A 24,669-nucleotide genomic window follows, 5' to 3' on the forward strand; every position below is an offset into this window, starting at 1 on the left:
AATAACTTCTACCCACTTAAAGACATAATCAATAGCTACTAAAATATATTCATTCCCAAAGGAGTTTGAAAATGGTCCCATAAAATTGATCTCCCAAACATTAAAAATTTTAACCATCAAGATTGGATTGAGTGGCATCATATCTCTCTTGGTGATTCGACCTATTTGTTGGCACTGAGCACAACTTCTACAGTATTCGTGTGCATCTCTAAATAAATTGGGTCAATAGAATCCATATTGAAAAACTTTTACAGCTAATTTTTTGGATGCAAAGTGACCACCACATGCTTGATCATGATCGAAAGATAAAATACTTCTGACCTCATTATTCGGGACACACCTTCTAATCATCTAGTCAGAACATTGTTTAAAAAGATAAAGATCATCCCAAATGAAGTATTTCACTTGAGCGAAGAATTTATACTTGTCCTGAGTGGTCCAGTGAAAAGGAATTTTATCAATAGCTAAATAATTGACAATATCAGCATACCAAGATTTAGTAGACACAGACATGAGTTGTTCATCAGGAAAAAACTCATTGACGGGTGGTTCACTAGATGGGGTGACTATGATTCGGGATAAGTGATCAACTACGTACTGCATTCTCTGTTTCTTTCTTGTCCTTGATTTCTAGATCAAATTTCTAAAAGAGCAAGATCCATCATATCAAGCACACCTTGGCATCTTTCTTTGCTAGGAGATGTCTAATGAATGAGTGGTCAGTATACACAATGGTAGGGGATCCAACCAAATAGGATCTGAATTTTTTTAGGACAAAAACAACGGCTAATTTTTTTTTTCTATAGTAGTGTAATTAAGCTGCGCATCATTTAAGATTTTACTGGCATAGTGAATAACTCTAGGTAGCTTATCAATTCTTTGACCTAAGACAGCACCCACAGCATGATCGGACGCATCGTACATGAGTTTAAAAGGTTTAGTCCAAATAGGTGGGTGAATGATGGAAGCTGAAATGAGTACCTTTTTAAGAAACTCAAAAGACTCTAGACACTCAGGAGTGAACTCAAATTTTATTTTTTTACTAATAAATTTATCAATGGGTGAGCCATTTTGCTAAAATTGGCTATGAACCTTCTATAAAATCTAGTATGTCTTAAAAATGAATAGATTTTCTTGACAGATTTGGATGGTGGAAGACTCGCAATCAGATCTATCTTGGCCTTATCTACTTCAATTTTTTTTTTTGAAACTACATGGCCAAAAACTATACCCTCTCTAATCATGAATTAGCACTTCTCTCAATTTAAAACTAAGTACTTCTCCTTACATCTTTCAAGGATAAGTCTCAGATGATCTAAATATTTAGAGAAGATAGGGCCAAAGATAGAAAAGTCATCCATAAAAATTTTTAGAAATCGCTCAACATATCAGAAAAAATATTGACATACATCTTTGGAAGGTTGCCAGTGCATTGCATAATCCAAAGGGCATGCGTGGTTAAGCAAATATTCCAAATAGACTGGTGAAAGTAGTCTTTTCTTGATCCTCAGGGGCTATGAAGATCTGATTATAGCTGGAATATCCATCAAAAAAATAATAGAACTCCTGTTCAGCTAATTTTTTCAATATTTGGTCAATAAATGACAAAGAAAAGTGATTTTTTCTTGTTGTCATGTTTAATTTTCTATAATTTATACAAACTCTCCATTCCATTTGGATCCTCATCGAGATAAGTTCATTTGCCTCATTCTGGACCACTGTTATCCCGAACTTTTTGGGGACCACTTGGATTGGACTAACCCATGAGCTATTCGAGATAGGATAGATAATTCCATTGTTTAATAGTTTGAAGATTTCTTTCTTTACTACCTCCTTCATAGCTGGGTTTAGCCTTCTTTGGGAGTCTCTAGTTGGCTTGGCATCCTCCCCTCGGTGAATTCGATGTTGAACGATTGAAGAGCTAATTCCTTTGATGTCAGCCATGGTCTAACCTAATGTTTCTTAATTTTTTCTATTTCCTTTGATGTCAGCCATGGTCTAACCTAATGTTTCTTAATTTTTTCTAAGAACGGTCAACAATTTTCCCTCTTGCATGGGTCTAGGTCTGCTGAAATGATTACTGATAGAGTTTTTGATGGATTTAGGTAGGCGTATTTGAGGTGCTTGGGGAGTGATGTTAGCTCTAACTTGGGTGCTTCCTCCACTGATGGTTTGGACAGTGGTTCGACCATTAACTCTAGTGGTTCTACTGGGGGCTCCCATCTTGATTTCATCCTATGCTTGCTGATTGTAGCAACTTCATTGACCTCTTCAAATTCTTGGTCCATCAAGAGTTCAAAGTCGAACTCTTCATCGCTGAGGTCAATGGGTTCATATGCATTATCTTGAATCCAGTTTAGATCATTCATTTTAGTCAGGTGGAAGATGTTCAAATCTATTGACATGTTGCTAAAGGAGAGTTTTATTAGTCCATTTCAGTAGTTAATTTAAGCATTAGTTGTGGCCAAAAATAGTCTGCCTAGAATGACCAGGATGTGACCCTTCAGATTTGATACAGATTCAGTTTCTAAAATCATAAAATCTACTGGGTAGATAAAGTCACTGATTTTGATTAGCATATCCTCAATGACTCTCCTTTAGACTTTTTAGGACCGGTTTGCTAGTTGTAGGGTCATCCCCGTTGGCTTAAGTTTCTCCAACCCTAATTACTTATATACGGAATGTGGCAGTATGTTAACACTCACCCCTAAGTCCCATAAAGCCTTATCAATTAAGGTTTCTCCCATGATGCATGAGATGGTGGGGGACTCTGGGTCCTTATACTTCACTGGTATGTGGTTCGATAAGTATGAACTCACACTAATTGCTAGAAAGGCTTTTTTAGATACATTGGTGGTCTTTTTCTTGGTATACAGATCCTTAAAAAATTTAGCATGAGTAGGGACCTGTTGGATCATGTCTAGTAAGAAAATATTCACCTTAACTTGCTTGAAGACTCCCAAGATCTTATCTAATTGGGTTGAGTTCCGGTTAGGCCTAAGTCTATTAGGGAAGGATGCTACAATCTTAGTAATTAATCCATCAACTCTTGGTAAGGGCTCTGCTGGTGAATTTGGTGTTGCATCAGATTTTGATGCCTTGGGTTTTTCAAGTTGGCCCTGGTCAGACAGTGGTTTAGATAGTGGATATTCTATTTCTTCTTCTTCCATTTCATATGTGCCTAAATGGTTATCTATTTTTTTTTTAGATCTTAGTGTGTGAATGGCATTTAATTGGTTGATCTGGGGTCCTTGTTGGGGTAGTTGGTTGTTCTGATTTTTGAGATTAGTCTCGGATTGACTTGGTAGTCTATCTTTTTCTCTTTCACTAATTGTGGTGGCTAACTGATCGAGCTGTGTTTCTAGATGGATAATTACCTGGATATTTGCATTTAATAGTTGGCTTATGGTCTGCATGAAATTGTTTAGTGTACTCATGATTTTGGAGGTTGATTTGTATACCTCCAACTTCTTTTCTAAAGTGTTCAACCTTTTCTCTTAGCCAAATCCTGATGGGTTGGTTGGTGCTTGGTTGGTCCTGAGATAAGGTTGGTTCGGGACATGACTACCTGAATTAGAACCTTGTGACCATAAAAAATTTGGATGGTTCCTCTATCTTGAGTTATATGTTGGTGTGTAAGGATCATTTATAGGCCTTTGATAAGCTGCATTTACTTGTGCAAACCCATTTTCGATTGGGTTTCCTAGTGAAGGACATTCTTCCAAGACATGGTCTGGTGCACTGCATCCATTGCATATGGGTGTGGATATTTGGTTTGCTTGGGGATGTCCTTGAAGTTCTAGGGCTTCGATCCTATGGATCAAGATCACAATTCTAGCCTTCGTAGCCCATCTCTTGCTAGTGTGGGTTTTTTGATTTTTTTAGTTGATTTTTATTGCAGACTTTTTTCTACTAGATCTTTCAGAAATTATCAGACCTTATTGGGTTCCTTATACATGAATTGGCCCTGGCATGTTGATTCCAGCATTGTTCTGAAACTTGGATCTAGTCCTTTATAGACGAATTGGCACAACCTCCAAATCTCTATACCGTGATGTGGACATTGACTTAGGAGGTTCTTAAATTGGTCTAGGCACTTTCAAAAAGACTCTCCCCCTTGCTGGTAGAACTGGTTAATCTCGTTTCTAAACTTGGCTATCCTGAAAAAAATTTCTTAAGAATATTTTTATGAAGCCTTCCCATATCATGATTGACTAGTTGGGTAGTTTGTATAGCCATTTCTTTGCATTATCCTTAAGTGCAAAGTTGATCGGCCTAAGTTTTATGGCATCTTCTGATATTTGATGTATTCTTATGGTTTCACATACCTCTCCAAATTCTCTAATAAAAATATATGCATCCTCAATTTCGATAAATTTAGAGAGTATATTAATTATTTGAGATTTAATTTTAAAATTACCAACTGTAATCTCGGGGAGTCTTATACAGGATGGTTGGGCTAAACCCATAGGGTAGCATAGGTCTTTAAGAAATTTAGATTCGTGGTTGGGTTCACCCATTATGGACTCAATAATTTCTTGACTTGAAATGAGGGTTGATTCAATTTTCATAGGTCGATCAGATTTTCTTTTCCAAGTTGCAATTTTACAAGATTTTTTAGATTTTATGTTATTTTATATATTTTGTTTATAGAAGAAGAGAGAAGAGAAAGAAGAGAGAAAAGAAAAGAGTTCTAGAGATGAGTCCTAAGGAGTCCTAAATCTAGAGAGAAAGAGAAGAGTGTTTTAATTAGGTATAAATATTAATAAACAAGTAAGTTATACACACAAACCTAATTAGGGTTAGCCTAAATCTAGACAACTCCTAACTATCAAGATTATCTTTGAGCACTTTAAGTTTGAAATTAGCTAAATGAATCAGTCAGGTAAGTATAAGATCAATGGGAGGCTCTCCATGCTTTCGCAATGGACCTAATTAGAGAATCATCTTTCTTCGAAACGTAATTTTTGAACCACTTTTCTAGATACCGACAGGCTAACCAACTAGACTTCGATCAACTCTTGGGTTCTCCTATCCTAATGAGCTCGGATGTCCCTAGGATTGACATCTAATTGATTTTATTTAAGGGTTAGGTTATGCAGATGCAAGAAAGTGACCTATCTTATCCTAGTTAATGGGTTGTGCCCTTAAAGTATTTGATGAGAATGCAATGCAAAAAATTAGATATCCAATACAGGTTGAAGCTTTTAAGATTTATGAGTTTTTCTCTGTTAGTTAAATGTTATGCAATGTCAATTGTTTTTAGGGTTAGGGTTTTATCTTTTGGCATTGCGAAAATGTAAGTTTAAGTGATTAAATCTAAAAAAAAAAATAACAAAAAGAGAAAGAAATCTAGATTAAAGATAAAGGGAAAGAGAGGACCTAGAGAATCCATTAAAAGGAAAGTAAATTATTCTAAGAATAAAAGGTAAATTTAAATTAAGCAAAATATCAAATCTACTTTTAAAGGCAAGAAATTAAGGCAGTAAATCAGTTATGAAATGTAGTAACAACTAAATATATAAAGTAAAACAAAAAAATAGAAAGCAACAATGTATATATATATATATATATATATATATATATATATATATATATATATATATATATATATATATATATATATATATATATATATATATATATATATATATATATATATATATATATATATATATATATATATATTTGTTTTTAAATCAACCATCCCAAGGTCCCGGACAACAGTATCAAAATTTGATGCACTCTTATCATGAGAGCGATGAAAGGTAAAAGTTAACCGACTACTATTCTGTAGAACATGATGAATTAGGTCGAATTCTCAGGGACCTAAGATAATTGTTTAGAAAATTAAAAGAAGGCTTGATTATTTTTAAGAGTTAGAGAACTAATCTAGATCGACAAAGTAATAACTAAAAAAAAAGCCTTAATGAATCCGATAGAATAGAAAAACTTCAGAAGATCGAATCATCTTATAAAACAGATGTCATATCTATTTCTTACTGCAGCATTGCTACTTGTGATTTCAGTTGATATAGCTTATCTCTTTTCTGAGTATGAATTATATCCTCAGATCATGGTACATCCCTTAGAGCGTAAGCTATCTAATTAAATATCACAAGTATAAAGAGAGGATCTATTCCTCTTGAGATAATCTATCTCTTGTCTGAGTATGCACCGTATTCTCTGATACGTTTCTTAGAGTATAAATTGTTCAAAATGTAGATCTTACAAATGAAGTAAAAAAAAAGAATATTATACTTTTAATTTCTAAATAAATCAAAAATTTTATTAATAAAAGAAAAGAGATATATAAGATAAATTAATATCAAACCATCTATTTACAAGATTCATCTTTCCTTCTGAGATGATAGAGCCTAGCCACGTATAGAAATCTTCAATATTTCCTCCATATTCTCTCTCTTTCAAAGCCTAAATAAAAATTTAAGAATAAAAATAAAAGTTTTCTTTCTATCCGCTCCCCCTTTAGATGCCCACGGGACTCTCTTTTTTATAGGCCAAAATTTTCGCATTGGAGCTTCATCTTCATCGCATTCTGTGTGCTTGCACCCGCACAAGATGCGTGCTCAAAGGCTGGCTGGTTGCCATTTTTCCTTTCCTATCCCGCACGCAAACAACACCTGGCATAGCCTCATGTTCTGCGTGTGTTTTTCCATTTAAAAACCAACCCAAAAGTCCTTGACGTGTAAGGAATCGAGGGTCCCATGCTACTTGCGCATGCATCCACATCCTCCACCAAATCAAATGCATGTCACGTGCCTAACCACATGAGCCTCCGTGTCTTTTCGTGTGACTCCATGTGCTGCCTTCACCAAAAATAGCAGAACCCCTGTTGCTTTTTTAAACCATCTTCTTACTTTAAAAACTCTTGCTTCCACGTGGCTTCTTACATGCAAAACATGCACAGCACCCATGCATTCAAGCCTCCACACTCCCACCTGGCATCTTTTCTTTTAAATATTTTCCATGCTACCTACTCTCTTTTTTTTTCTTGGCTTGGCTCCTATGCATTTAACACTCGGCTCCAAAATGCATGGCCTCACTTGCAAACTACGTTCCTACCACATCATCAGCATACTCATTAGCCTTTCACATATTGCCTCTTGCTATTTATTTGTTTTTGAACCTCGCATCCCATGTTTACTCCAAATTTCATGCAGTCCATTTCTAATCCTAGTGCAAAATAGCTTGGGTTTCAAGAATGGTTGATTTGAAAATAAATCACAGCACTTATCGAGTTTTTTAAAAAAAATATAAAAAATATCAAATATTGAATAATTAAAATTAAATAATCAAGATATTAATATTTTTTATATTAAATTATTATACTTATTATATCTCCACACAAGTAATTGTGAGATCAATCATTCTCTCCGTTGAACATACATAGGATGTGTCGATCTTACTAGAATCATTGATTTCCAACTCAATGATCTAACAAGTAAAAATATTTTTAGATTAGAATTTTAAGATTTTAGATCTCACTGGCATGATCTCATCATGGCCCTAAAATCATTGTCCTAATCTATGAGGTTCATCACAATCTTTAAGATAAGTAAGATATAGTAAATGATGAAACAAAATATCTCATTTTATTTATAAATAAATAATGTCAAATACATGAGCTAGAAGATATGACAGAAAAGTTCCATCATACCAACTATGTGATTGGCTTACAGGATATTAATTTTTTAGTTATGTCATCCTACATGTTTAATATTTTAGGAGAATTTTTGTTTGAAGGCTTCCAAAGTTAGTCTAATTAAAGATGTGCTTTGACATCTCAAAGTTAATTTGCAAAAAAAAACATCTTTCAAATCTAAAATAAAGGAAATTTACCTCCATTCTGATGCATCAATGCTCTTGTTGTCATCAATCCACCTATCCAGAATGTTAGATGATGTAATAATGGTTGTAGAAATCTTTAGTGGATCTTGAAAATCCCCTTCATGAACTGGTTATTCATTCAAGCTTGGTTTGTGAGAGTGTGGTTTTTCTTATAATCAAAGGATAGAAGAAAATATATATACATATTTAAATATATGATTTTAATAAATATTGAAACTCATTCATTTTTTTTGAAATAATATATAGGATAAACAATGTGAAAAAGATCTGAAGGTTATGATTTTCCTAGAAAGTAATGTAAAGCCAGATAGGACTTTTGCATGAAAAAGAGCTTGCAATAGAAAATAATAAAATAAGTCCTCTTCAAGGCCAACTTCATATGAAGAGCAGCCATACGAAGCTTGATTTTGTCTATGTAAGGATCTATGTAAGGATTTTAATTTATATGTAATAGAAAAAAAAAATGATCTGAGCATATACACATAATTAGTTTTATAGTAATCACCCACCGACCTCTCTATACATAATTATACTTACTCTTTGCTTTTTACCCTCTAATGAGTTACTATTACTCAAACGTAAACCAATTTGAGATAGATGCAGATTTGGAGAACTGTGTGATATCCAGAAAATCATCAAGCTCTATGGATTACTTTGGCTGCTATAAATAGGGCTATATAAGGTCCAAAAGTGAGCTTCACTATATCAAGAAGTTGAATTGCACATCAAATTTTTAGAGACCATAGCTTGGTCATATGACATTAGATTGAGATAATTTTTTTAATTGGATAATGTTTAAGATCTACGATATATTGTTGCCTCTTAAGGAAAGCTATGCAGCTAAGATTAGGTTCAAATTTTAACCTAAGCCTCGAAACAGATTGATCAAACCAAATATTATTTTTCAAAAAAGCTTGATTGCAGGGCTCAAAATCTATCTTTTATAGAATTTTAACTTTTGTATATTTATTTCTATTAGTCATGTTTACTTTTGGAATGCTGGTCCTATTTGAACCAAAAAAAGAATCTAACTTAAATTATGCAAAGGAGGGTCTTATTATTATAAATAGAGATTATGAATTTTTTTGAATCATAAAGAAAAAGGGATATAAACCTTATTTTCATTAATTTTTAAATTTTTTTCTATTTTTTTTTTAAAGAACCAAGTTGAATGGATTAACAAAATTCTTCCTTCTCTCTAGCCAGATTGGTGTGGCTTACAGTTCACGGAGCCTACCAAAAAGTGAGTTGTCATGTAGCAATTTTTTCACATAAATAAACTGCATGAAGGATAGAAATCTATTTTATTTTCTTCAAATTATAGAGAGAAAAAAAGATTCTACGGTTGTATGGATGTTAAAAATCGTAACACTGTAATGTTCAAAGAAGCTATGCCTATGAAAATTGGGAAATTATTGAGAGGGGAAATTGAGCTTATCTAAGGGGAAGGGACTACCACCTCAAACCAAAAAATATATTGGCAAGCTTAATCAAAAGCATGACAAAGAACCGTTGTTCTTAAAAAGGATAAATAAGTCATCATGGTCTCAAGCAGTCAAAGGCTAAAGTGAGCTCATATAAATTAGTTTCTCAAATCTTAGAGGATTAATTAAGAAGATATAAGCACTAGCATCTGATCTCTTTATTGTGGATCTTGAACTCGATAAACGACATAATAAGGAGGGGTAATTATCATTGTTTGGATATTTTTATGGCTAGACTCCTAATTGAGCCGTTGAAGGTGGAGTTGGGTTGGTTATGACTAGTGACCAATTACTTTCTTACGTATGACATGGAGGAGGGGTTTTATGCAGTTATCTTCTAAATTTGACATGCTTAATGTTTTTAGAGAGGAACCTAGATCATCAATAGTTAAGTACTAGATCTTATACAATAGAAGGACGATGTCTAAGTCGATTTGGTTGCTTTTGAGGTGATTATAACATGGATTATGTTCAAATGCTTGCCAATAGAATGCTGGGATCTAGATATTGTGATCCTTATAATTGTCGTACCATAGTATGCCAATTCATATTGATAAGGATATTTCTTTTGGTGGGCAATCAAGTGTGCTTAGATTTGTTTAGAATTTGACATAGCTAAAGATCTCTGGAGTTTATGTTTGCATCCACCATGAAAAATTGCCTACCATTTATTATGAACATCACCTTATAGGTCATTGGTTGGAGACATTCACCTCTAAACTCTTATAAGAAGTGCTTTCTTTTATGGAGATGAGGGATATTTGTGGAGATGTCACTATGCCTAATCTACAGATGATTGAGGATCATGAGCATTTGGTTGATCAAAATAATCCTTCTTCTAGTGATGTGCTTATGTTATAGATGGTTGAAGAGGTTGAGGAGATCATATATGACCCATGGATTCAAATTCAATGTGGCCATAACTAGACCCAAAATAGACTCTTGAAAGATGATCAAGTTAAAGATTGACTCAATTTAGATCTACTCATTTTAAGATGCAAGGATGGAGATTGGGATCCTAAGTCAAGCTTGAGTAGGAGTGATTACTAAGGGAAGGCATCTATTGGTAGACGGATGGCATCATATCATGATGGTGCATCTTTCGAATAGGGCACACATAAGCTAGTGGACAGAAGTGAAGAGGAGATGACTGTGTCGTGATAGGCCCAAGCCAAACAACAGTTAGAACTTCTCTAATCTAACACCTCCACTATGGTCAATAAGGGTGGCTTGAGACCACATGTGAGATTATAATGGAAGGAGATATACACATCATTGAGTTTAACGTGAAAGTCAGGTAAATATCAGGTTAGTAACTCACTTAGCCAAGTTATCTTTGACCATATCTATCACGCCCCTGACACACCTACAGAATACCATCTCTATAGGCATGCAAGGTATCTAACCTGATAAAATTTTAATATAATATAAAAGATAGTCTACTCTTCGCATAGACAGTGGTATTGTCAGAACAACTAACTACCTAATAACATTTTCAACTATAACTTTATAGCATTCCTTAATAGTTTTATATAACACATCATTAACCTCTTGTTGACCCAGGAAACTACTTACCTTTTACAGACCGACCTCACCTCTACGCATAAACCACAAAATGCCAAGGTCTAGTCCCAAACCTAGATCTCTGAATTTAAAAATAATAGGTGAAGGTTTATATGCTTCACGTCTCCATAAGTAACAGATATATTTATAAAATAAATTTAAATCATCATGATATATAACTCAGATGAATCATACAATATGTGATATCAATTTGATCAGTATCAAAATATGCAATTAATGATATTCGATCATAGTCAAATATGAACCATCAATAGCATTGAAATCAATAGATAATATAAAAATTCATAATATTTCAATTTCATAATACTATAATTAAACAGAGGTATCCAAATCTTTTAGCTCTATAGTCCCTACTACGGTACCATGATTGTCCCTCATAGTAAGGAATCTCAAGTTCATGATTACCCCCATGATAAGGATCTTAAATCCATGCTTACCTTTTATGGTAGGGATCTGAAGTCCACATTTATCTATGTGGTGAAGATCTTAAGTCCATGATTATCTCCATGGTAGGGATCTCAAGTCTATGCTTACCTTCTGTGATGGGGTTTTTAAGTCTCAACATTAATACAGTAGGGCTGAGAGTCAAGTAATACATATATCAATATACATAATTTGTATACTTCTTTTTTTTCGATATAACTTTAACACAGTTTGACACAACTTGATACAATTATGATAGAACTATGATATATATATTTTAATAGGCAATAATCATGATTTATCAAGTCTGATCTAATCATAGCATGTAACATCATTCAGTTTAACTTATAAATTTCAATTCACTAATCAATTATTTATAATATATAAATTTCATGTATGATTAGATTGAGAAGCAATTAAAGCTATTTGCATCATGTCTAGAAGATGATACATAATAATTTCATGCACAATCAGATCTAAATGTATTATAATGGTTTGTATCATTTTAATAGAATAAGATGATTCTCACTTGATTCAGATTGATCAATGTAAAATATAAGTATTACTTACAATAATTTATATCATATTAAAGAGATGATATAACTGTCCATTTAATTTTGATTAATTATAAAATATGAATATTACTTACTTCAAAAATATTGACAATTGAATAATTGACCATTATGTTAGGATTTTTTGAGACTTGATAATCCGCCACTATAGTTATGATAACAAGCCATATCAAAGTTTTAAACTAATCCCTAGAGATTCTTCTAACCTTTTAAGTCTCCAGATTCTCAGAATCTCATTATCTTGAGGAAAAAAAAGAAAGAGAAGAAAGGATACAACAGCCTCTTCTTCATTCTTTTCTCCAGCAACAGCTCCAATCTACTAATTAATTATCCAAATAAAATTTATTCAAAAATTTTCAAATTTTATCCTTGAGTCAACTCATGAGTTAGCAATTCTTGACTAAAATTTTAGCTTAAACTACCTAACCAATAGAAAGATAAAATTCTTAGATTAAAATAGGGTAGAACCAATGTCCACCCTCAAACTTAACCTCCAACCTCCCAAAGCATTCATCTTTTCTTAAGGTTCTATTCTCATTAACATCCTCACCTTTCTTAACACTCACTCTTCACCTAATAGTCCCTCTTCTTCTTAGATTATTCCTCTTTCCAATATTTTCAGCTATCTTTATCTTTCTTGCCACCCCACCACACAATAATTTACTTCTTAATTGAAATTGGCTAAATACAAGAGGGTTAAGGGTTGCCTACTCTATTGAAGAAGTCACTCACTCACAGCAGCAACCATAGCCTAAAGCAGCGACAAGAGAAGAAAGGAAAGAAAAGGAGGGAAGGAAAAAGAAAGAGAGAGAGAGAGATCTCGTTTTCTTTCTTTCTTTTCTTTTCTCTTCTTTTTCTATTTTCCAACCTACTCACACACACAGACATGCACATACATAGAGATGAAAAGAGGGAGAGCATGGGAGAGATAGAGAGGCAAGAGAGAGTGTGTGTGTTGAGAGAATGCTGGAGAAGGAGGAGAGTGCAAGGGAGGTTGAGAGCGAGAGAGAGAGAGAGCACAAGAGATAAAGAGAGCTAAGGAGAGGAAAAGAGAGTGCAAAAGGGAGCAAAGGGAGGGGGTTTTGTCCTGGAATAATTGAAATAAGGGAGCTCTCCTCTTCTTCTTCTTCTTCTTCTTTTGCTTTTCTCTGGTTTGGCTCGCACATGGACATCCCCCAAAGAGCCGCGGATCCACAACATGCAGCCCTCACATGGTGACGTGATTGGGCCTTGGGACCGGGCCGGGTCTCACAGTATCCATACTATATTCTTGCCTAAGACCTTGGTCAAGATGCAAAGGGACAAGAAAATGCAATGGGATATCATCGATAAGAATATGGATGACTTTATTGATTTACAAAAGATGGCTGAGTTATTAGTTACAATTGAAATTTTGCTTCAATATGTTGATCTCCCATCTAGCTGAATCTCAAAATACTCACCAATTCATCACTCACTAGTGACCTTAGTCAAAAAAGTTAATAGGATAACATCCTAAGAGAACGAGCTAAAATTCAAGATTACTACATTGGAAGAAGGAACAAAGCCTATCATGAATGTTTATCAGAAGATTGAAGACAAAATTTATACTCTGGAGCACTTGTCGGATCCCTAGAGGGGCAATTGACTACTAGTTATGATGGATTGAAGGCTTTAGAGGATAATTAAGCTAAAATGGAGAATAATAGTGAGAAGTATAAGCCTTCTATAAAAAAACTTGTGAATGACTAAAGAATTGCATATCCAAGCTTTCTGAACTTTTTGTCAAAATGAACAGGTTTGATCCAATGATGGCGCAATTATAGGATGCGTCAGGTAAAGTAAAATGGCATTTGGTTGATTCTATAGCCTTATATCAGCCCTTTTGAAGGTATTTTTGAAGTTCAATTCAACCAACCTCTGTTATTTTTTGAAAGGCTGAGTGCTTATTTATTTGTATATGTCATTAAATATTTTTCATATTCAAACTAATCACAGAATTCTCTATTCAAGTGTTTCATGAAAAATCTTCAAAGATAAGCATTTAGCCAATCTATAACTAGTGGGAGGATATTTGATAGGTTGAATTAATAAATTTATAATCAGTTGATGTGAAAGATTTCAATAGATATCGATGTGAAGTTGCCCTTTGATCCATAGGTTCTGACCAATTAGGAGACTATGGTATCCACCGTGACAGGTTCCCCTAGTCTTTGGAATTAGTGAAGTGGCCACTACATGTCACAGAAACTTATCTTGAGAACCCCCCCTCCTTGGGCTTATCTTTGGATTTGGATGGCCAAAATTTATTTTAGGTTCTAGAGTTAACCTAATATTAATTGAAGCATTAGTGAAAATATATTTAGCCTAAATCAAAAATCTATCGTGCATTGGGGAGATTTCATCTTGATCACCTTAGTCCTTGGACCTTGAGGATTCTTAAATGCAAAAACTTGACCTTCACTTTTTTATATAATATAAACTTTTTTATGTCAAATTCTTCAATATCCTGATATGCCCATATTGTAGATGATTAGCTAATTTATTCACAAATAAGAATTATCATCAGCCAATTTACTTTGTCATTAGAAATAAGATAACTCCTGCTATTCTATAAATGACTATAGTACAATGGCCACTTGGCTTATCATTGCCTTTAGAAGATCACCCTAGCTTTCTTCCTTATAGAATCTAAACTACAAAAGAATATCATTCCATGGATTGATTATGGGCTCAATTAGTCTTGCTTAAGGAATCTGACTTTTAAGGTCAAGATCCCCCTATATGACTGGATTAGTTTATTTGTCGAGAACTTCTACTTCATGCTAAGCTTGTGAATTTTGTCTAAATGATCTAGCCTGAGATACTTGGTATTTATCGACAGAGCCATAAGTTGGATTTCTTGTAGAGTTGATGGCTAATCTCCACTCCTCTTCCATGAAAATATTATAGTAGCAATCCATGTCCCATCTGAAGGGAAGCGTGGTGGGTTTTCCACAGTAAAGGTGTGGTGTGGAGGATTTATATCATATGGGGTGTTCAAAGTTGGTTAAATCCTATTTCAAAGAGGATTCAAGATTTTGTTCCAACTCTAACTAACCTTTGGATCCAATCTTAATCAATTTAGGAATTAATTATAACAAACTAACTAATTGAGTCCTAGTCTAATTTTGAAATCAATTAGGCCACAATCCAATTGGAAATTAGTTAGATAAAAATCTCATTGATCCAGAGATTGATTCTTAATGGATATTAGGAAAGTCATTTGATAATAGGGCTGGATCCAATCAAGCCTATTATCTAATAGAGTTAGATCCAATCCAAGCCTATATAAAATTAATTGAATCATATTCAATTTAGATTTTGATTTGCATCCCTAAGATCAATTGGAACAAGCCCTGTTATCAAATTGGGATGCATCTAATCAATCCAAAATCAATTTAATTGAATCCAATTCAATTAGATCTGATCCAGTCTTCATTGCTCCATCAAATTGAGCCAATTAACAATCATATTGTTAATTAATTATTCTTCTAATTTACTAACCATCAGTAAATTATTTATTACAACCTTTATATAGGATTAATCATCAATCAAATTGATAATTAAATTCTTCAATGATTCATAATCATCGATCAACCATTTGATCAGACAAGTACTTCTATGTGTATGATCCCATAGGTTCAAACCTAAGTCGGTAGCACAAGAATAATTTCTGTACTAATCGATGTAACCATCTAGCAATGGAATCCAACATCCGGATAGACCGAATGTATGCCCAACAATACTCTAGAACCCATGTGGATATAGTTACCGTATAATTCATCTCTTTGACACTTGATGCTCAAGGATGACTAAGGGTTAAACTGTCAACCTAGGAAAAATGGTCCACATTGTGTCTCAATTTTAAAAATTCTGTGACTCCTCATTAGGACTATTTTGGTCAAAATTTTGCTGAATTGAAACACAATGATGCATCATCTCCAATTTTACTTGGAGCGGTCAATCTCATCTTAACTCATACTCAAACTTCACAAGTACTTGACTGTACTCAGAAATTTTTCATCATCGAATTAAAAATTTAGATAGTCCGACACTAAAGTACAGTGAGTTACTTGCAAGTCATCAAGATAGTCTCAGGTCAGAGGGACACATATACCTATATCCCATCAGAGCAACTCTTGACAGTAGAGTACTCTGAAAGTGGTCACGCTCAATAAAATGTACTCCTACAAATCACCCATATGCCATACCCATGTCACCACATGCCTTGGTTAAGAGGACAACCAACCAATATGGCATACAACGACCTACACTTGATACAATTATCGTTCTTGTAACAATTGTATCATTTAATCGTGAGCAAGATTTAAGAACCATATGATAAATCCTTCTTTATCATTTTGGTAGTAGTTCTAAAGACTTCATCATAACATATAAATTCTATTTTAAAAGATGTATTACTTATGATAAATCTGTCAGATAATATTTATCATTTTATAATTCATATACTTATATAGAGTACAATCATCTACAACCTAGATGGTTAGCTTTAGGACATATTTTTCAACAACTCCTATTGGGACTGAAGCCAATCAGATTAGTATCAAATATCCATCTTCCATTTGAGATTATCGAACTCATTAGATCTGATTGCTCTAGTCAATGGGTCGGCCAAGTTCTCCTTTTAGTCGATCTTCTTAAGGTCGACTTTATTTCTATCTTATCGAATAAGGTAATTGCAATGCAGAAAGTATTTGATTCTCAGATGGAATATTGATTCTTCAGCTTGAGCTATGGCTCCAGTGCTGCTGTCAATACAGAAGGACGGGACCATCAATGGAGGATGCCACTCTATACTCACTGATGAATTTTTATAACCAAACAACTTCTTTACCAGTATCAAATACCACAAAGAACTTTATATCGCAAACAAAACTGACTACTGAATACTGCATGGAGCTTTTCCAGCATGTCGCTCCTCCTTTTTAGGATAAAAACATAACTTGACATAATTTTATCATTTCGATCCGACTAGAAACTAAAATCAATATTTCATAAGTTTTAAGTCAGACTCTTCATAAACGAGTCATTAATCTTTAGTATTTCATAAATACTTAAGGATGGTTCTAATAACCTTTCAAACTTTTATAGAGAGATGACAATCAAGCTTTTATTTCTTATAATGTATGGATGTCATTTTCGATTAAGAAAATTTCATCCAAATAATACAAAAAATACTTTTACAGATCTATCAGTCCATTTATACATACAAAATTCTATTTCATTCTCAATGAAATCATACATTCAGAATATATATTCTAACTTTGAGAAGCTTGATTCAATCTGAATGGACTTGAGGATTGCCACAAGAAAAACTTCTCATCATAGTCAACATTATAACTTTGATGAAATCTTTTGGCAATTGAACAGAATTAATAGGTCTCCACTTTTCCATCTGTGCCTCTAATCCATCTAAAATCCACTCACACCCTATGAGTCTTATCCCTTTAGGTGAATCAACAAATGTCCATACATTGTTGATCTTCATAGACCTCATTTCAAATTTAATGGCTCCAAGCCACTTCTCAAGATTAGATCCCTGTATTGCATCTGTATGGAAGATGAAATCTCCATCTCGAACTTAATAATCAAAGTATCTGTTCAGCTGACATGGTATTCTACCATATCTACTCAAGGATGCCTTTACATCGGGCTCTACCTATAATTCATGGTTGTCAGAGTCGGTTCCTCTACCTATCAAGCTTCACCAAGCTTGGTCTTAACGGCATCAATTTTTTCATCAAAAAACTTTTTTTTTCAAAAAGAATATCTTAAGATTCATGAACATCTCATGTCCATCAGGAAGGTAGAAGAGATATCCTCAATATAATATTGGTCAGACCAAGATCCAAGCTAGTCGGTTTGTCATTATTTTACATAAGTTCGATACCCCAAACCCTAAAGTAAGAGAGCATCGAATTAACTAGGTCCATATCTCATATGGAGTTTTGGTAATCAATTTGCTCGGAACGTTCTTAAGCACATATCAAGTAATCTTTAAAATATAACCTCAGGTAGACCAATAAACCCATAGTGGACTGAACCATGTCTAACAAGGTTCAATTTTTTCTTTCAGATATCTTTTTTAAATAGTGATATCTCAGGAGAGGTCCATTAAGAGAGAATATAATTTTTTTTAAGATATGTCAAAACTTACTGTAAAGATATTCACTTCATCAGTCAAACCGATGAATTCTAATACTCTTTGCCGTTTGTTTTTCTATCTCATTACGAAATCATTTGAACATTTCAACTGATTCAAATTTGTATTTCATAAGCAAGATGCACCCATAATAAGATAGGTCGTCAGAGATTTTAATGAAGTAGTAAAGCCCTCTTCTAGCATTTATGTTCATGAGTACAAATACATCAATATGTATCAAACTCAGAACATCACTGGCTCATTCATACTTTTCAATAAAAGGTGACTAAGTCAACTATGCCAAAGACAGGCTTTAGTGACATTATCTAATCTAGGGTGCTAGTTAGACGTGTATATTACACTAACAGGTTATGGTATTGAGTTTATGTGACTTTCAATTGTTCACTCATTATTGTAGTATCATTCATAATGATATTACAACAATCATACTTATTGACACCATCAATAAGATTGGACAATAGTGACAATCACTTAAAATGATATCTTCAGGATTGAGAACAAGCTCGATGATTCCTAATATTAAGACTAGAACAGACTTCCATATCTTGCATTCAGAAGTCTCTTGCTATTTTCAAATCTTGTACTATCCTGAAGTCTTTTGCAACTATTTGTAAAGATGACTTATACTGTCGGTATCCTATACCCAGATAGTAGTATTACCAACAGAGAAACTTCAAGGAGTTATTATATAACTATCTTGACCAGCAACCATTTGCTGATTTCTCTTTTAAGCTTGTTTGGGTTAGCTTGAGATTTTTTGATCAATTTGTCCAAAAAATATACTCAACTTCTGATACTGGCTATCAAAGTTAGGTCAAATAATATTTTCACTATCTAACAGTGAAGAGAGCAACAATTTTCTAGCCATTTTTGAAAAGAGAACAATTGACCTATCAGGATATGAACTATTTTAAGTCTAAAGATTTGGACTTTAGTCTAAAAGTTCTTCCACTATTTTATACGAATTGGTAGCATCTACCTCCAATTCGTGAAATTACTTTAATTCTTTAGTGGGTACTAGAATCCACATAGATTGCATATAAGTCCGAGGATGGCTTGGTCAACTCAAATGCATCTATGGGTAGGTTCTCAACCAATTGTTTCTCTAAATAACTTCTAGTATTTAATTTCATCCTAAGTTTCATTTCAGTAGGTGATGGGCCTCCACTGAAAGTCTCGGTTAGGTCCAACCATTAACATAAACCTACTCAGTGATTCTAGTCAAAAAATGATCAGGTCCGAGGATGGCTCGATCAACCCAACCATTCATCAAATAGTTCAACAGAGTCATCATATGATGAATGATAATTTTATCATTCAGAGAAAACATCAGACGGATAGCGCCTGCAATGTCAATCAAAAATAATGGACCCATTATCATTCACCTTAATGGGAGGCTATGATCTAGTTATCCCCATAACTAGCTCATTTTATTGACCTAATAATTTAGAGAATTTGATTCAATCATTTAAAAAATATCAGTCGGCCTACAAGTCATAAATCCTCCCACTGACTTCACTAAATCATGAAAGGACTAGTGACTAGCTGGTCCAACCGACACATCGTAAATCTTTCTACTGACTTCACCAAGTCATAAGAAGGACTAGGGACAAGTCAGTCTAGGGCACCTAAATCTGTCATACTGATTAACCTTAACAACATGGGTCAGCTCGAGTCACCTAGCAATCTAATCAACCTAATGACTCGAACTCAACCTTTGAGCCTCAATCAAGATCCATTTGGTTTAATCAAAGATATGGACTTGATCAATTACAACTATTATTTTTGATCTAGAGGTTTGATCTAATCTAAATCAACTATTGGTTAGATTAGATCAACTACTCTTTTTAGTCCATTAAGTCTTTGATTCTAATCTTAGGTCTAACCCAATTAAAAGGATCTAATTTGAGCTAACCCATGCCCCATGTTTTATGCAATGTCATTAGATCTTTAATCATAATTCTAGATCTAAAATATATTTTTTAATTATTAATTAAGTATAGCATTAATATGGATTAAGGTTATTAATTGAAACTATTTTAATTTTTATAAAATAATTTCATATTATTTTTATGTAAAATTTTTTATTTCGAAAACTAGATTGGCTCACCCCTGAACTGAGTTGGCTCACTTCAGTGGGTCGACTAAGTCTGATACTTGATCAACTAACTGATTATGAACAGTAACCATTACTGTTTGGCCTGAGATAACTAGGTCAGTTAGTCAACACAGAATCGATAAAAATAAGAGACTGGATCGACTCAGTTCAAAACTAGTCGGCTCAGTTGGCATGCCAATAGGTATCACATAATTTCAGATCTGAAAATTCTCGCATAAATTGAAATAAAATCAATCAAAATAAACTTTAGATCAAATATTTTATGATTCTAAATTTTATTTTTATGATTAAAATAATTTTAATCATATAGATTAGATATTTTATTTTTCATACAATTCATGCTTTGTATCACATACAACAAATCTTAGGATTTCAACATCTAGAATTTTACAGAAAAGTAAGTTCTTTCTTTCGTATTTTTTTTCATGGGACCTCACAGTGGCACCCCTACACGCCATGAAGAGCACCCTATTGAATGAAAAAAGAAGATTATGTAACTCTACTTGCTCCTATGACCAGACAATTTGGTGATTACCCAATCCTAGTACTTTACTACTCAGAATATCTAATCTAATTCACATATCATATATGCAAAAATTTAGATTAAATCTAAATTATATTAGATCTGATTTTACATTAGATCATATCTAAAACCAAATCATAACATGTCTCATGCATTGCTAAATTTAGATTTCAACTCTATATGCATATATTTTCATGTCATAATGAATCTCCATTCTGATACTATTTGATCAAGATCTTGAATTCTATTTGGAATAAGACTTAACCAACTTAAAACCTCCATGTGCTATTTATTCCTCATGCCCCACTACCTCTTCAGGTTGAGAAATCTCACACCCCACAGATGTGCACCCCTCTCCTCTCTTCCCTCCATGAAAAAGAGGCATCTCCCTTCTCTTTTGTCACAAAAAAAAAGAAAAGAAAAGGGGGTTGGGGCGTCCAAGAGTTGGACGCCCCAAGCTTCACACACCCACCCCTCCTCTCCTTCCATCTTTATATGATTTTATGAGGTTTTTCTTATTGATTTTTGGGTATCAAAGAGAAGCTTCTTTGCTAGTTTTACAGCAAAAAATTGGAGAAAAAAAGTTCTTCCTAAAGAGAGAAAAAGAAGGAAGAAGAAGGGTCTTCTTTTTTGTGCGCAGCTTTGGAGAAGGAGTTCTTTTCACAGATTTTTTTTTCTATTTTTTTTAGGATGAAAATCAGATTAGATCTGATTTTTAATATGAAAATTTAGAGAAAAAATATTAAAAAAAATCTGGTGGGATGTTTGGAGCTTTCTAGAGTTCTAGATGAAGGAGAAAAAGGGAGAAGAAGAGAGAAGAATAGTTCTTCTCTTAGGTCTCTCTTTTAGATTCTTCTAGGGCTTCAGATCTCATATGATTTTCAGTATAAAAAAATAGATTATATCTGATTTTTATCATAAAAAATTAGAGAAAAATTTTTTTTCTCAAAGGTGTGAAAGAAGAGAGAAAGGTTCTCTCTTATGCGTGAAAAAATTGAGAAGAAAGGATTCTTCTCTTGATATCTATTGTAGAGATCTGATGCGTGGATTCAGAAAGAAAAAGAGAGGGTCTCTTTATTCTTCATCTTCTTCGTAATTTTTCTTAGATCAGCCAAAGCATGATGTCTTCACGAGCTAGCACTCCTGGAGAGATCGATCAGTACAAGGACTTCGTGTGGATACCTGTAGAGGCCAGACCCGTGTGCGACTGCTAAGCATCATGAAGAATCAAGTACCATAGATTTTGAATGCGGTGATCTACTACCCATGCTCAGGTATGAGATTTTGATCTCAATTAATATTTAGATGTGGTCTAAATATAAATTAGATACGATCTAATTACATATAGATATGATCTATACTTATTGAATTTTAGATTTCAATTTTGGATACATGCATATTAGTTCATGTCATAAATCCTGTATGATGATTTTAAATTTAATCTATGCATGCATTATAGATTAAATTATTTAATCTATGTATGTGCCACTATAAAATTTTAAAAATACATGCATAAAATTCACCATGCTTTCCTTCACCATCAGGCCTGCCATATGACTTATTGGTTCATTTTTTTTCCTCTTAGGAGCTTGGATAGATACATAGGTATATGCCTTCGATGTTTGAACTAGAAAGCGATAGATGGCAGTGGACCTTACTGCCTTGACTCTTGAAGACTTTTGTTATTGGGCACTGCCTTCTTAACGAAGTGGTGACTAAGAGCTATAAATTATGAATTACGAACTAGGAACTAAAATATAAACAATAACTTAAAAGATAAAGATAGAATGATAAAGAGACTGGTCATTTGCTATAGCGAAGGGTGAGAAGCCATTTCTTAGGATTACAAAATATTTTTATATTTTTTTTTCAATTACTGGATAGCTGTCTCCTTTCAGTACTGACATCTATCTTTCTCAGTTACTATCATTTTATCCATTTTCTTCTATAGTTGCCGCAGTTGGTTCCCACCATATCTTCACTTTCTTTGTCCCAATCTTTCATTAACCATCTATGTCTCTCACATTCCGGTTTTGAGACTATCTTATGTTAGGTTGATGTCTTAACATAAAACACGATCAATATTTAAGTCAATACCTAGACTCTCCTGTAGACTGTATTCAAAATTGGCCTGTACTTATGAACTTTCTGAAATTCGATCTGTGTCTCAAGTTACCATTCATCGTAGTTCGACCAACTTCTTTTAGGTGTGGCTCAGCCTATCTTGCATGGAATCTCATAATAGTCTAATTAGCCTACTATTATTTGATCTTCAGATCTAATCTTGTGCCACTATCATAGCTGATATTATGTTTTGAAAAACATGATGCATATGACCTTATCTCACACTTAAGTTAGTGGCTTCTATGCTTGTCATGTGACATCAACCATGAACTGTAAGCCTACTTTTTATTACCGAGGTAAGAGTCTCTTGTTATTTTTTAATTTGTAGCCTTCCCACATAGTTATCATCCAACCAGCCTTTAGGCTTCTGCTATTTATTAGGATGAGGAGAAAAATATTATAGTGTCCAATATGTAATATAATATATAAAATATTAAATTACACTAACTCAAGGTTTGGGGTAACTATAGATTGCCATCCAACATTTCATAAGTATACAGTCTACTAAACTTTTCCTATATATATAACATATAACTCTTTATAGTTACCTCTCTATTAAATAAGCTAATGGATCTTGCCCTTCCCAACGTGCACCGTCCCTCTTTCTTCTCATTCTCGTGTTCTTCCACCCTCTACCATCAATGAAGGTGATGACTCCAAGTCCCTCATCCTCCTCATCATGTAGCTCCTTGCCACCATCTCCATCATCTTTTTTTTTTTTTTTTGGTTAGGAGCAGAAGCTTGTATTAAAGATAATAGTGTTTACAGAAGTTCACAACAGAGTGTAGGATACATGCAGAAGATGAAAGAAAATAGGGTAAAATAGAAACAGAATATGAAGAAAAAAGATATACACCCAAAAGTAATGTACAAGATGGTGAAAAACTATAGGCCAAAAGACATCCAGAGCACTTATCCAAGTATATTAGCCATGTGAGCAATGAACTAGCAACAAACATAATGAGCAACTTGTCAAGTGAAATTCCAATTAAATTTGCAACAAATAAGAATGAAAGCAACAGCAACATTATGCAGCAACCCAGAGCAAACTAGCATCTTATAGGAAATGCTAGTAATAAGGGCTTGTAAAGTAATATGTGACTGTAGTGCAAAGGCAGCTACGGAAATGAATAGATAGCCATCAAGAAGAGTCATATAAGAGTAGTGACAGCAAACATACGATAATGAAGGAAGCACCATATATTTATATATATAATAACTTCACTCCACCTGGCTCAGTAGTATAAGCAAACCTAAGGAAGAATATGAACTCTGTCTAGAAGGCAATAGACACACATGCAAGTTGATGAAGCTAACCCATTGAACCCACATAGAAGGAGTACGATGACGGTTGGACGGAAACTGAGTCTATAGTGAAATGATCTAAGAAATCTTGAACCAAAAGTACCAAGTGTGTGAGACCAAGTTTTGTTGAATGCAGAGATTTAATAGAAACTTTTTTAACAGCTGAAGAAGAAGCAGTGCTTTAAAGTAGAGTATAGAGATATGGAACGATGGAAAAACTTTGCAAAATAGATAAGCATGTAGAGCCATGACAGCCCATAACTTTCAAGAAAACAAGATGAAGCGGTATGAGAAAGTAGATTGTAAGTGAACAAAAATTAGAAAGCAGCCAGTAATAAGCATGAAGGGGCAACCATTAAAGTAAGCAGTAGCTAGAATAACCTGCATAAAATAAAGAAAAGAAAACAAAAACAATATATCATAAATGAAGATAGTGCCATTAGCATCCACCTGAAGAAGAG

The sequence above is a fragment of the Elaeis guineensis genome, chromosome 13 (genome assembly GCF_000442705.2).
Source record: "Elaeis guineensis isolate ETL-2024a chromosome 13, EG11, whole genome shotgun sequence".
Lineage (NCBI taxonomy): Eukaryota > Viridiplantae > Streptophyta > Magnoliopsida > Arecales > Arecaceae > Elaeis > Elaeis guineensis.